At 38.5% G+C, this 13,444-nt stretch overlaps 1 protein-coding gene across 2 annotated transcripts in view; it reads left to right on the top strand.

Moving 5' to 3' along the window:
- Positions 1-13,444, top strand: part of FGD5 (FYVE, RhoGEF and PH domain containing 5) — a 163,163-nt gene that overhangs the window by 97,584 nt on the left and 52,135 nt on the right. The window lies entirely within an intron of this gene.

The following is a 13,444-nucleotide window of genomic DNA, read 5'->3' as shown; positions in this document are numbered from 1 at the left end:
TCTGTCAGTTTACTAATGGCATTTTGGCAGGAATCTACTTGTGATCAAGCACATACTTAATATGCAACCTTCTTTGTACAGATCTGCACGATCACAGGTATTAACAAACAAAACCTTTTCAAAATGTTTCCAGCATCTCCCCTCTTATGCCACTAGTGAGTGTTTTGTGCCAAGTTGCTGCTTAAAAAATGTAGGAGTATGACAAGTCTTTTTCAGGATCCTTAGGCATTTTTCATCCTTTCTCATCAGCTACATTTAGCATGGGTAGCTTGTGTCAAGATTAGACACAATAGTCTGTTTTTGTGACCTTGCAACTGCAGAATAGATCTGTGTTTTTGGGGGTGGGTGGGAAATCCACTTGGACAAACTTATTTCCCTTTCATTGTCATTCTTCTCTGCCAACATCACATTCTGGAAAGAAAAATACAGTTTTAGAAAGTTTTGCGTCTTCTGTTACATTGCAGTAAAGAGAACAAAAGCACACCACACCCTGATTTGAAAGAAGAAAAGTATTATTTTCTTAAACTCTAAGGAACACCTTTTTCTGTCCGTCATCCCCCCATACACACATACACACGAAGAGATCACCACCCCATTCAGAATAACAGAAGAAGTTTGGCCTTTCAGCAGACCTTAATAGTTTGATTGATTGCCAAAATGATGACATTTACATACACCCACTCTGCTATTCAACTGAAAGACTGGAAACATTGTGTGAGCTTAAACTTTATATCAGCTGGCGTGGCTCAAAAATAAAGAGTTTGATGTTAATCTAGAAATTTAGCTGCTATTTACTCATTTTCAATTACTAGCTTTTAATAAGAACTCTAGCAACCAATTGTATGGTTAGCAGTAGGCAAATCTAGTTTCAAAAAGAGCATACTTAGAACAGCTTCTAGGCATCATGTTCATTAAAGGATGAGTGCAACATGAAGGACAGATTTTCATGTGTACCATCACTGAAAGTATTGCAGAGAGAATATGCATCACCACGGGAAATCAACTAATCCAAGACTTTACAATGAAGTCAGTTGACACATTAAGCTGCCAGGCGGCATCAGTGATTAAATAATCAAATAGCACCAGTGAAAATCTGAGGCTAGTTTAACATAAGACACCTTATACCAACTTTAAGAGTGTTCACAGTCTGGTGTGCTCTTTCTTATCTGTATGCCGATTCATATGGATCAAGGTACAAGATCAATATATCTGATTCAATTCCTACCAAAGCAGATTCTCATTCCATTACAAAAATAACTTAGGCATCATTTTTACACATGCCCACAGTAGTTCATTTTCTGGGGAGTAGGGGTTGGGGGAGGAACAGAGGGAGGGAGAAGCAACATGTTTAAATTTAACAAAGTAGTTCTTGTAATACACTTCCTGTTTCTAAAATTGATGGCTGAGAAATGTAGCTAGTGGAGATCTTAGAATTTCTTTGTCAGATGAAGGAAACTACGGTATTGTTTTGCTGTTCTCTGGAATGTATCCATAGTACTAGCTTGATTTGATGTCCAAGAAAATAAATTGTGCCTGACTGCTTCACACCAACTGTATGTTTGTTTACTGCTGTGCAGTTTTGCATGCTCACAGCTCTAACTGGGAATGTAATTAATAATAGTTCCAATAATAGTCTCCTTTGTAAAGAGGACATTATAATTATTTGTAGATTACTTGATTTTGTGCAGGAAGAATATAGTCATAGGCAGTTGATACAGGCAACCCAACTGACTTCTTTTGCAGAGTGGCTGCATTTTCCAAGCGCTTAAATCACAGTAGTATATTCCATCTGGTTCCTTGTGCTTCAGCATGAGCATAGTTTTCCAGAAGAGTGGGCTGTTAATCTCAGATGTTGCATATCCTGCTTTGTTGAATCAGACTTCCTTGTCATACAGTTTGGAAATATTTAATCTAATTCTTCCAATTATATGTACTATAATTACATATACCACTGCATTTCATTAATCTGTAGATCAGAGTTAAGCAGTCTCAGGACACAAGAACCACATTTTCACCTCTGGGCGCAACTACCTTGTATTTTAAATCAACTTTTCCAATCACTCAGGGAGATTTTTAGGGGAAGAAAGGGTTAGTTGACAATGACATTCTCTGATAGGACCATCAATCTTCTGAAATAAATAATAAAATTAAGACTTGGACACATCCAATTATGCCCTGACACACATTCAGGAGAGCAATTGCTGGCCAATTTTCCTATTGGTGGGTGTGACGATGGGTGGATGGGGAAAGGACAGCAGGAAATCCACCAGTCACTGTCTTGAAACTATCCCACATTAAACTGTGGGATAATGAAGGCAGGCTGGAGATGGGGCATCATCACGGACAGGAGAAAAGCATTTCAGTGTGGCCATGAGGAAGAGCTCTGTGCCCCAACCCAGCCTCTTCAATTTGTACAACAAATGTAGGTTGTTGAATCAGTGCATCAAGTATGTGTGACAACAAGTGGGCAATGTTTTTGGGAAGTTATCCATACTTAAAATACTTTCCTTCTTCAACAACTCATTAAACTTTTAGCCATAATGTTCCTGAAACTGTGTTAATCTGCTTCTCAGTAGACTTATATAAAGTCATTACTAATTTGCCCTATTGATCTAAATGACTATACTATAGGCATAAGTTACTTGAGGGACCATCTCTTCCCGGTTACATCTACCCATCCCATCAGGTTCAGCAGAAGAGGTATGCTCCGGCTCCCATCTGCAAAGGAGTTCCATCTGGTGGGTCCCAGGAGATGCACCTTTTCTGCTGTAGCTCCTGCCCTCTGGAAAATCATTCCCCCTGAGGTGAGGTTAGTCCCAACTCTCTTAGCCTTCCAGAAAGCCTTGAAAGTGTGGTTCTTCCATCAACCCTGAGGATCCCATGGTGAGCCTGCAAAATCAATGAATGAGGCTAAATGATGGTGGTCCTCCTGCTATCTTGGGGTGCTTTTGTGTTTTATTCCTTTATGGGTTTTTTTGTTGTTATTTATATCTGATTTTTTTTTTAATATTGTGATATGATTTTAATTGTTATTTTGCTTCTAAGCTGCCCAGAGTAACTTTTTGTGAGATGAGCGGCTATATGAATGTGCTAAGTAAAGAAAAAGAACCTTCCCATTTTTTTCTATTTCAGCAAAATTGAATAGCTTCTTTAGCGGTTTTAAATTTGATGGGATAATGGGAGTATTCCTATAATAATATTTTCCTGCAAAATTACCTGTTCAGGAAGAGATTTGCCTTAAAAGTGTCCAAATATTTTTTAAAAAATTACAATATTAAGATGTTTTATAATTATTCAATACATTTAATAATGGCAAGAATATTTTTCTGATACTTATTAACTATAAATTATGTCCACATTGAGAGCCAGTTTGGTGTAGTGGTGGTCAGTGGGCTAGAAACTGGGAGACCGGGAGTTCTAGTCCTGCCTTAGGCACAAAGCCAGCTGGGTGACCTTGAGCCAGTCACTCACTCTTAGCCCTAGGAAGCAGGCAAGGGCAAACCACTTCTGAAAGCTTGCCAAGAAAACTGCAGGGACTAGTCCAGGCAGTCTCTGATGACTGGACACAATTGAACAAAAAAAAAAAGTCCACATTGATTATATTAGAACTCAGTAGTAATGGTGTAAATGAGACTGAGCCAGCCTTAGATTTGCAGTCCTCTGCTCTCTAGCCCAACACAAACACACACACCTCTCTCTGTCATGAAGTTACTTTAATTTACATATAATAACAGTTTGGTGTCATACCTTAACCCACAGATTAAATTGTGATTAATCTCACTGAACAGACCAATTTCAAACATTTATTTATCAAGATGTTTGTTTCAATAAACCATTAAGATTGACCACCACTTATTTTGGACATAATGCTAAATTATAGTTAACTGAAAATGGAAGGCAAAGTTTTTTATGTCCTTAAGGCCATGCCAGAGATGTAGAAGAAAAGGTGTTCATAATGATAAACCATTATTTTTATTGGCTACATTCACATAGTGTGGTAAGACAGAATTCTTAAGAATCCTAACTCACTGCAACAAAGCACAAGCTATTGCATGTTGCCCAGTTATTCCTACTGGGTATATTCTGCTAAGCATGTCAAAGAAGCTCTTTCTGCCATGTTTTTTTTTAATCAGGGCATACTGGAATCTCTGATGTGTCCCCCTTGAACCAGCCAGGAATTGGAAATGAAGAATAAACCTAGGCCCTCTGACTCTGGATTGTCAGGCAGCCCGAAAGCTAGAGTTTCACACATCGCAGCAAGCAAACCCTGGAAATTTCTTCGGTGATTTGTTTAGCTGCTCCTGTTGACAGAGTGGTGCTAATTATTTTTGTATTAGATTTTTATCCCATCTTTCATTCAAGAGCAAAAGGTGGTGTATATAGTGTTTCTGCCTTCTATTTTTCCCTAGAATAACAGACCAGAAAAATCACCCAGTGAGGTTCTGTGATTAAGAACAGATTAAAAGCAGGGTCTCTTCATTCCTAGTCCAACACAACCAGTACACCACACTGGTACTCATTAGTGAAGTAGTCGAGCAGATACAGTCAGCAACCATTACAAAATTCCAGTTATTGTGTCTCTGCTTTTATTTAGATAGCTTTTAAGGCACACACATACGCACACACAACTTTTCAGGATACCAATTAAAAATACAGTAACTTATTAATGAAAAACAAACATAAACTTCTCATGGCTGCAGGGGGTGGATAGGGAAGGGCTCGACCATGCAAGCTCTAAAAATGATTGTCACCCACCTTTTTCCTCCTGTCTCCAAGGATCCTTCCTATAATGTCATTTTAACTGGGCCTTCCAACAAGTATGAAAGCAAATTAAAAAGTCACAAACAGAGATTCTGACTTCTATATATCTATCTGTGCTATAGCTTGTAAATGGCTGGATTCTAGAGATATGAAATAATAGTTACATGTTTTAAGGCAGAAATATTGATGTACTTTAGGTTGAATTGCATGAACTGTTCAGAATATAAATAATGACTTGAGTTCTTTCCTTTTATTTTATATCTAACAGGAAATTATGTGGATTAGAAAAAATGTTTTGTTTTACTGCGTTTTTCATATGATGGATTTGGAAGCCTTTCTTATACTGTGATTGATCAATTACTGGGGCTGCAGAAGTACTTCACCTTTGATTAATAGCTTCCTAGGCCTTCAGTACTTTGGGCAACAAGATTATTTTTTTCTTTTTCTTTTTTTTAAACGGATGTTCATAGGGATTACTGTGAGGCTTCAGATGTGGGAAATTAATCATGGTAAAGTTGGCTATCCAGGCTGTCAGAATTAAATCATTGATTTGAAAATGTATAATGACACAGCAATCAAGACAATTAATGATTAAATAAATTTGCTGAAGTTTTATGAGAAAGCAAAGCTCTTGTTACTTGCAATCATATTTAGTTCTCCAGAGTGATTCTGCAGACATGAGGTATTGGTTTATCGATTGCCAGTTATGTTATGAGCAGTAAAACTTTGGGACAGGGGAAAAAAACCCTTTGAAAAATGGATGGATTTGAAATTTAAGTGGCAGTCAAAACCATTTCATGCATACATTACCAGGTAAACTCACACAATTTATAAAGCCAATGAAGCCCAAGAACGTCTGTAGCATAGAGTTTTAACACATAAGGGATGCATATGACACTGTGGCTTATGGGCTCAGTTTACACTTTTGCTGCAGTTCATGGCTGTGCTCCAATAGTGAGACTGACTTGACTCCATAGACCAGTGTTTCTCAGCCTTGGCCACTTCAAGACGGGTGAAGAATTCTGAGAGTTGAAGTCCACCCATCTTCAAGTGGCCAAGGCTGAAGAACACTGCCATAGAGGCATTTGCTTGGTGGGGTGGAGGGGAGCTGGCAAACGTGTGCTGCTTGGGGCAATTTTAAACTGAATCTGACATAACAGAGTACCTGTGTGTGTGTTAAGCGTTTTAAAGAATGTAAACAAAAAGAAATAAAAGACGTGGAAGAAGACTAAAAGAGTAAAAATACAAATAGTGGAATATGGATAAGTAAACAAAGGTTTCAAACTATCATAAAAATGACAACTCTCTGATATATCATTTATTACTCATAAAATTATAAAGTATATTCTTTTTTGAAGAAAAAAACTGAAAATCCTTATTAAGCTCTAAACACAAAAAATCTGGTTAACGCACTATTGTGTATATCACTAACTGAAATGATTTTAGAGGATTTTAAATACAGCCTTCACTACCACCTTCACTACCATGTGGAAGAGGCAAGCTGTGAAAACTGAGGTCATTTTGTGCAACCATCGCCTCATTCCTCTTACCTCTGGAGCAGCTGTTTGCCAGCAGACAAGCATTCTTATTACGGCTCCCCAGGGCAGGGGAAGGTACAAAGTTCACCTGGCTAACTAATGGCAGGTGGGGCAGGGAGAAGGCAGGGTTCAACCCATACATCAAGATGGCGCTCCCAGCAGCACGCTCAAATCCCTGCTCCTTTTGTAGGTGGGTTGACATCACATGCAAGGGGGGGGGCTTCGAACATGCTGCCTTGACCCCATCAAATACCCCTGAGGGTGCTGCTGGCCCCACCACTCTCCTTGTCCTCTCCTTGCTGCTTTTGTTTTCACCATGAGGAAAAACTGTGGTGACTGTGAGGGAGGAATGGTAGCAAGTCGCTGGGGTGCCTTGGCTTCAGAAGGAAAAAGGGAATTCAGGAACTAGGATGAGTTCCTGCCAATGGGAAACCACTAGCCTGCAGCTCTAGCACCTTGGTCCTGCAAGATCTCTCTCCTATTCATTGAAGTAGCCTAACTTTTTTCAAATGTTTGAGTCTGTAAAAAGGCATTGCCTTATGAGTTGCATTAATTTTAATAAATGGATTCCTTAAAGCAGTGTCATCTTTTCTTAAAGTTTGGTTCTTTCTGTGTGCTGTGTTGCATCACCTGGAACCTGGAACAGGCTACTTTTGGATCTTTCTGAACTTGAGTTTTGTTTCTCCTAATGGTTTTGCAAAAGCAAGCTCTCATGCCTGTTTTCCACACAGAAAGCTTTGGGTTTGCAATGTGCTTTGTATTGCTTTGGTGAAGGACCTTTGACTGCAATAAATGCCTTGAGTTCAGAATCTAGTTGTGGGTGTGTAACTGGCAGCACAGAGTATTCAAATAAAATATTTTTAAATTCTGCCTGAAAGTCAGTGAAGAAGAGGTCAGATGAATCTTCACTGGGAGAGCTTCAGCACTGCCAGAGAAGGCCCTGTTTCTTCTCTTTATGTGCATGATAGACTGAGAAGGTACCTTGTGCATGAATCAGTGTCCTGAATGTGCCTCATATTTTATTTATGAAATTTACCAGCCACTTCAGTCTCAGGGACTCCAAGCAGTGAGATAGTTGGTGGGATATAAGCAGTATGTCAGCTTGCAAGGTAGTCTTGAGCTTGCAGATTCTAGCTTCCATAGACTGAAGCTAACATGCTTGAGGCAAAATGGGCTTTGGTTGCCCTTGAGGCATATGGGCCAAATGTGCCATATGTGCCAAAAGTGACTAGAACTGTCCTTATTGTTAGCAGGGAATGTTGCATGTGGAAGGGGTATAACTAAGCTGATAATAGAGTTTATGCCATACTAAAAATGTTGTGTGAATGCCATGATTGCTAAAAGCCATAATTGGGGGTAGGAGGGGGAAGTCCATATCTATGGGCCCATCTGGTAATAATCATGACATACAGAAGATTGTGACTTGGAATACAACAGTAAAGAGCATAAATTAAAGAATTAAATGAATGTAAAGACTTTGTGCTTCAAACTTGCTAGCAAAAGTAAACTTGGTGTTTAAAAGCTCTCACAGAATGTGGCGCTTTACTCATGAAAACCAGGACTGCGATTTTGCTACCTGACAAACTAGTTTATAGACCTGCCTTATTTTATGAGGTATGGATGATATTAATGTTCGTAATAGTTTCTTTTCAGATCACTCTCTTCTTTTCACTGTTTTTCCAGACTGCATACAAGACTGAGAAATAGCCATTCACAAAGTCGGGCACAAAAGGGATGGGGGTGAGGAGTAGGGAGAGGATACTGTTTTTTCTATTTGCTTTGCTGAATCTCTGCTGTCAATTAATGATTAAAATACCTGCCTTATATTTTCTATTAACATTCTGGGTTTTAGTTCACTCCTACAGAGTGTGTAAAAACACAAATTCCCACACAGTTCATTCAGAGTTTTAAAACACAAGATATCTGTATTTTGCTGAAAATCTTGGTGACGTTCAGTAAACCTTTAAACCTGATGAGTCTCACCAGGTTTGGGCCGATGAGGCAAAATCAGCTTGAGGATCACATGCAGATTTCTAGAACAAAGTAATAATTAAAGCTGCCAAGTGAATTTCTAGGCTTGGATGTGGGTCATCTGGTTTTTGTTTTTGTTTTCCTATTTAGCCCCATGCCAGTTCCTCATGTAAAGATACATGACAATTTCTATGTAATTGCATGGAAATCTGTTGCATACTAGGTTGGATTATAGAGCTTGGTAATTGGTCTCCAGAGTCTTTTTCACTGGAGATGCCATGGGTTAGTACAACAATCTTCTGCATGCAAGTCATGTCCAGTGCCAGTGTGTTCAGTAGTCCAACTCCATACATTTTATATCATTTCCAAGACTAGCAGTTGTGAAGGCTGCAATCATGTCCATGCACAATACCTCATTAGAGTCAGCATGGCTTATATCTGAGTGGACATCGATAAGACTGAGTTGTTTATTTCTTTAAAAATATATAACTTTTCCCTGCATATCCCATACTGATGCACAGGTCAGCTTATAAAAAATTCATAATCTGTAAAAAAAGAATAAAACCAAACCGCCAAAATACTGAATTAAAAATGCACCCATAAACACTATTGTTAAAATACACAATAAACAATAGAACAGTTTTCCATCTGCATCCAAAAGAACTTAAGGCCAGGGTTAGTAATTTAAAAGAATGTTATATACACTTAGTTTCTGTCTGTTTCTGGGATATTCTTCTACCTTCCAAAGATGAAAATTAAAGTGCTCAATTAGGAGACAAGATAATAGCATCCTCTGATTGTTTCCAGAGATCCAGTTCTTAAGCTGTTTAAATGCAAAGGGGTGCTTGAACATCAGTTGGGTTATGTCAGAGCATGCTTCCTCATACTGTCTACATGTGTTGGGACCACAGTCCCCATAATTCCCATCTAGTGTGGCCATTCTAACTGGGAATTCAGTGTGTTGAAAACTCAGCACATCTGGAGAACAGCAGGGTTGGGAGAGACTGCAGCAGGAGATACCTTTCTAACCTCAGAAATGGTTCTATGGTTAGAGGCATTGCTCTGCATATCCGCTCCTTCAATACTTTACTATTAAAAAGAAAAAACACTTTGCATACTTAGAAAACATCTTGTATTACTAGGAAACTATCCAAAATGCAAAGATGGCTTTATTGCTGCATTTAGAGTCCCTCTCTGCGGGGAGATGGGCGGTAGCACAAATTTGATAGATAAATAAATAAATAAATTTTGTATTTACAATTATTACGTATCAGATCTGAAAATACCATGAGAGGACAAGATAGAAACAGGGAAATAAAATGACTTACCAGCAGTGTGGATTTCCTGTGTAAAGTGAGTAAAGAAAGAGTGGAAACTCCAGACAAGATACTTACACAAAAAGGACCATTTATGCAAGTAAATAGGTCAACATCATGTGATTCTTGAAAACAGTGAAAAGTGAGGACAAAAGCAAACTAGGTATTATGTCAAAACAAAACAAAATTTGGAGGAATTCCTCTGGACAAATGAAATTTCCCTCTTCTGCTAATGTCAGTTCCCAGTCATGTTCCTATTAATAACTAATATGTAACATGATATTTCAACAGATGTATCCATTGCAAGAGTTAATGAAGTGCCTCTGTCCAACACAGACTGGAAAGGAGGGTCAAATCAGGGCTGATAGCTTTGTTTTGTTTTTTTAATGAAACCAAGAAATTTTGTAATCTCCACATCTGCTGCAGCTGCCATAATTGAGGAACCACTGGGATTTTTCAAGTTCCATCTTTTTACAAGGCATCCCTTTTGAGCCAGCTTTTGAATTAGCAGCTCCCACTCTTCCTCAGAATGAGAGCATGCCTTTCTTTTTCCTCTCCCTTGTGCAATAAAAACTCCAGACGCTTCCATAGTTTACTGGGATGCAAAGGAAGAGTTGGGAAAACACTAAATGTTTTTTAAGTGATTCCATATGGTACTCCAGTGCATGTGGGAGCTTAAAATATGCTTCCAGTTCCCCCTAGTGTGTAGTTATTCTCACAGACAAAGTAACATCCAGCTATCTTCCCACAAAGATTAGACTGGCAACAAACAAGAAATTTTCCCTGCAAGAGCCTTAATATGGGCCGGAAGAAAGGAACACCCAGCTGCCTGCTCCAGGGAAATGAGAGGAATTTCTTGAACCCCTGAATTCTTCTGCAAGTTACTTGTCCGGCACTATAGAAATATTCAGCTAGCTTCTACCCTGCACATACTCCACAATACTTGATTATGATAAGAAATCTTGTGGGATGATGCAAATTAGAGAACCATACAGAACCTGCTGAATCGGCTTAGATTTGGTCATTAAAAGCACTTAGCTTGCATTGTTCCTCCTCTTCTTGCTTGGTCTGATCTACTTTTGGGGAGGACCTGATATTTTCTGGGTTAGGCAGTTCTTTGTACACCATCAAAAAGAGCATCCCTTTCCTTTGCTCTTTGAGCCACTCCCTAACATAAAAATATACACTGAGTTAAAGCACTTTTTAACTTGGATGAGAAAATAAGCCATGTTCTGAGTTGGGCTTATTGGGTCAGTATGATTGATGTACCCCTAGTGGCTTGATTGGGCACAGAACAACTTATGGTAGGTGGCGCAAAGGATTAGAATAGGTGGAACTGATTATATCAAACTGTATATTCTTCCACCTTCTTCTCTTGAAAGATTGTAATTGCACAAAACTTTGTAATTACAAAGCATCTAACTAAGCTGAGGGTAAGTTATTAATAGTGATCAGGAAGGACTGGATGCTGTCACATTGGGATCTACACTGGAAGAAGAGGTGTGTGTTCTTCAACACTTACTATAGAACATCATCTCCTGAGCTTCCAGTCATTCATACGGCTCCTCAAAGAAGACATATGTTCAGAATGTTAGAACTGTCAGAATCACAGCTTGTCCGGACTTTGAAAGAAAACATATCAATAAAGCAAATGTTTTTCTTTCTTTCCTTCTCCTTTTTTCTTTCTGAGTCATGTATTTTAGACTATAAGAGGGTAAGGTCCGTCTTATCACTGATCTCCTACATCTCTTTTTGCCTAAAGAAATGAAAATAGCACTTCATCAAATAATTAAACCTCAGCCTTGGAAGGATTTTTAAGAAGTTGACGTTGGGAGCAAAGCAGAACTTTCTAGGGAGGAGATCAAGGGATTCAATTTTTGCAAAATAGAAACAGCAAAAAGAAGATTAAGGAAGACTGGAGTTCAAATGTCGGAAGGAGGAATGTAGCTAAGGAAATTAGTACACTATTTAAGAATAGATATGTGCTGGATTTCTAACTCATTGTTAACAAATCTTATAGACATGGACGTTGCAGCCCCTAATATTTAAATTATAACCCAATAATTGTAAGAAGAACCTCCAGATGGAAGAGACAGAGGCTTAACAAAGGACATTAAACTGGAGGGCCACCAGGAATTAAACAGCTTCTTCCAAATAAATTTAGATTCTCTTTTAGATATCTCTTTATAGTATGGGACTCCAGCAAAGCATTTATGAGAGGATTGTTTATCTCCCTGGCATCAAAAAGAAAGATATGCAAAAGCAGATGGATATATTGAGGAATGAACTGAATTAAGACATAAGCATAACACAGTTTTGGATTTAGAACAAAAGATTAAAGTGATTTGTAATCAATTAAATTTAATAGAAGTAAATGTGACTTATAGGAAGGCAACAAGACGAACTGCTGACTTACCAATTGCAAAAGCAAAAATGCAAAACAACTAATTACTTTTATTTGGGATGGGACTAAACACATCTCTACAACTAAATATATGATGGAGCAGTTTATTAAATACTATCCAAGATTATACAGTAAATGGACATGTAAGCTAACAAAGATTGAAGAATAATGGAATACAATGCTGGTTACAAAATTTACAGATCAACAAAAGGAAGTTCTTGTACATGGGATATACAGAACACAAAACTAAAGAAGCAATTAAAAAACATAAACTGAACAAAACTCAAGACCTAGCAGCATTCCTAAAATATAACAAGATCTTTCAAGAAACTGTGGCTAAACCACTAACTCAGATAGTGAATGAGATTCAACATCATCAAGAAATTCCTTCATGTTGGAAAGAAGCTTTCATCTCTTTGATCTACATGGAAGGAAAATGTTGTGGCCATCTTGGATTTGGAAGAGTCCAAGAGTAGAAGACACTGTTCCTGACACTTCTGTTAGGAGGATCTAGAGCATATCGCTCTGGAGGCCCCAGATGAACACCAGCCTAGGGAGAGCCTAGCAATCAAGCACCTGAGGCTGACAGAGCCAGGAAACGTAAAGGGCAGCTGGAGGCATGAGGTGATGAGGGGTCAGATCCAGGACCTCCTCCCAGCCCTAGAACACATCATACTGAACACTGCAAATGTGTTCTGTGCAGCTTCTTGCCTGTCAAAAGCATTCCCACCCCTGATTGCCTATACTCATGGCAAGCTCTATTTAGGAACCATTGCCGTGGAACAACCCTGAGGAATACATACAAGATGCTAGAGGATTAGAAAGAACAAGGCAGTCTGGCAGACCCAAACTTTAAATATTACCAGGCTAGGTATTTGGCTTGGATTATAAAATGGATTACAATCACCATGTGGTTGGGTTACTTCAACTAGGGGAGCAGGATTCCCAGATGGACTGATACAATCAGAAATAAACAGTTTATAAGAGATTATACAATAATAAATGTTTGAATAAATGTTTGTCCCAAATGTTTGGGATAAATGCAGGAAAAGAATTAGTCCAGGCTTATCACCTCTTGCCTTATTGTTTATTTTTATGAAGAGGAAAGCAGAAAGAAATTCACTCAGTGGAGAAACAACAAATCCTATCCAAGATTTGTTAATTAATAAGAGAAAGGTATAATCTTCTGAGACTTTGAGTATAGCTTTCAGAGAACTGCAAAAACAAGGGGGAAAACTTAGAGATGTGTGACTGAATTTGAAAAGTTCATTACACAAAAATTGGAGCATCTGCTGGCCTTATAGATAATGTTATTGCAATGGTAGAGAGAAAGAGGTTTTAGCAAAATGCTTGTCCTAGTGAGAACTGATTGTGGAGTCCTTGGTGCTCTCTGAGCCTTGTTGTTTTCTTGCAGACATTTCATTGCCAGACTAGGCAACATCTTCAGTGCGAAG

The sequence above is a fragment of the Candoia aspera genome, chromosome 2 (assembly GCF_035149785.1).
Source record: "Candoia aspera isolate rCanAsp1 chromosome 2, rCanAsp1.hap2, whole genome shotgun sequence".
Taxonomy (NCBI): domain Eukaryota; kingdom Metazoa; phylum Chordata; class Lepidosauria; order Squamata; family Boidae; genus Candoia; species Candoia aspera.
This window is presented reverse-complemented; position numbering and strand designations above follow the sequence as displayed.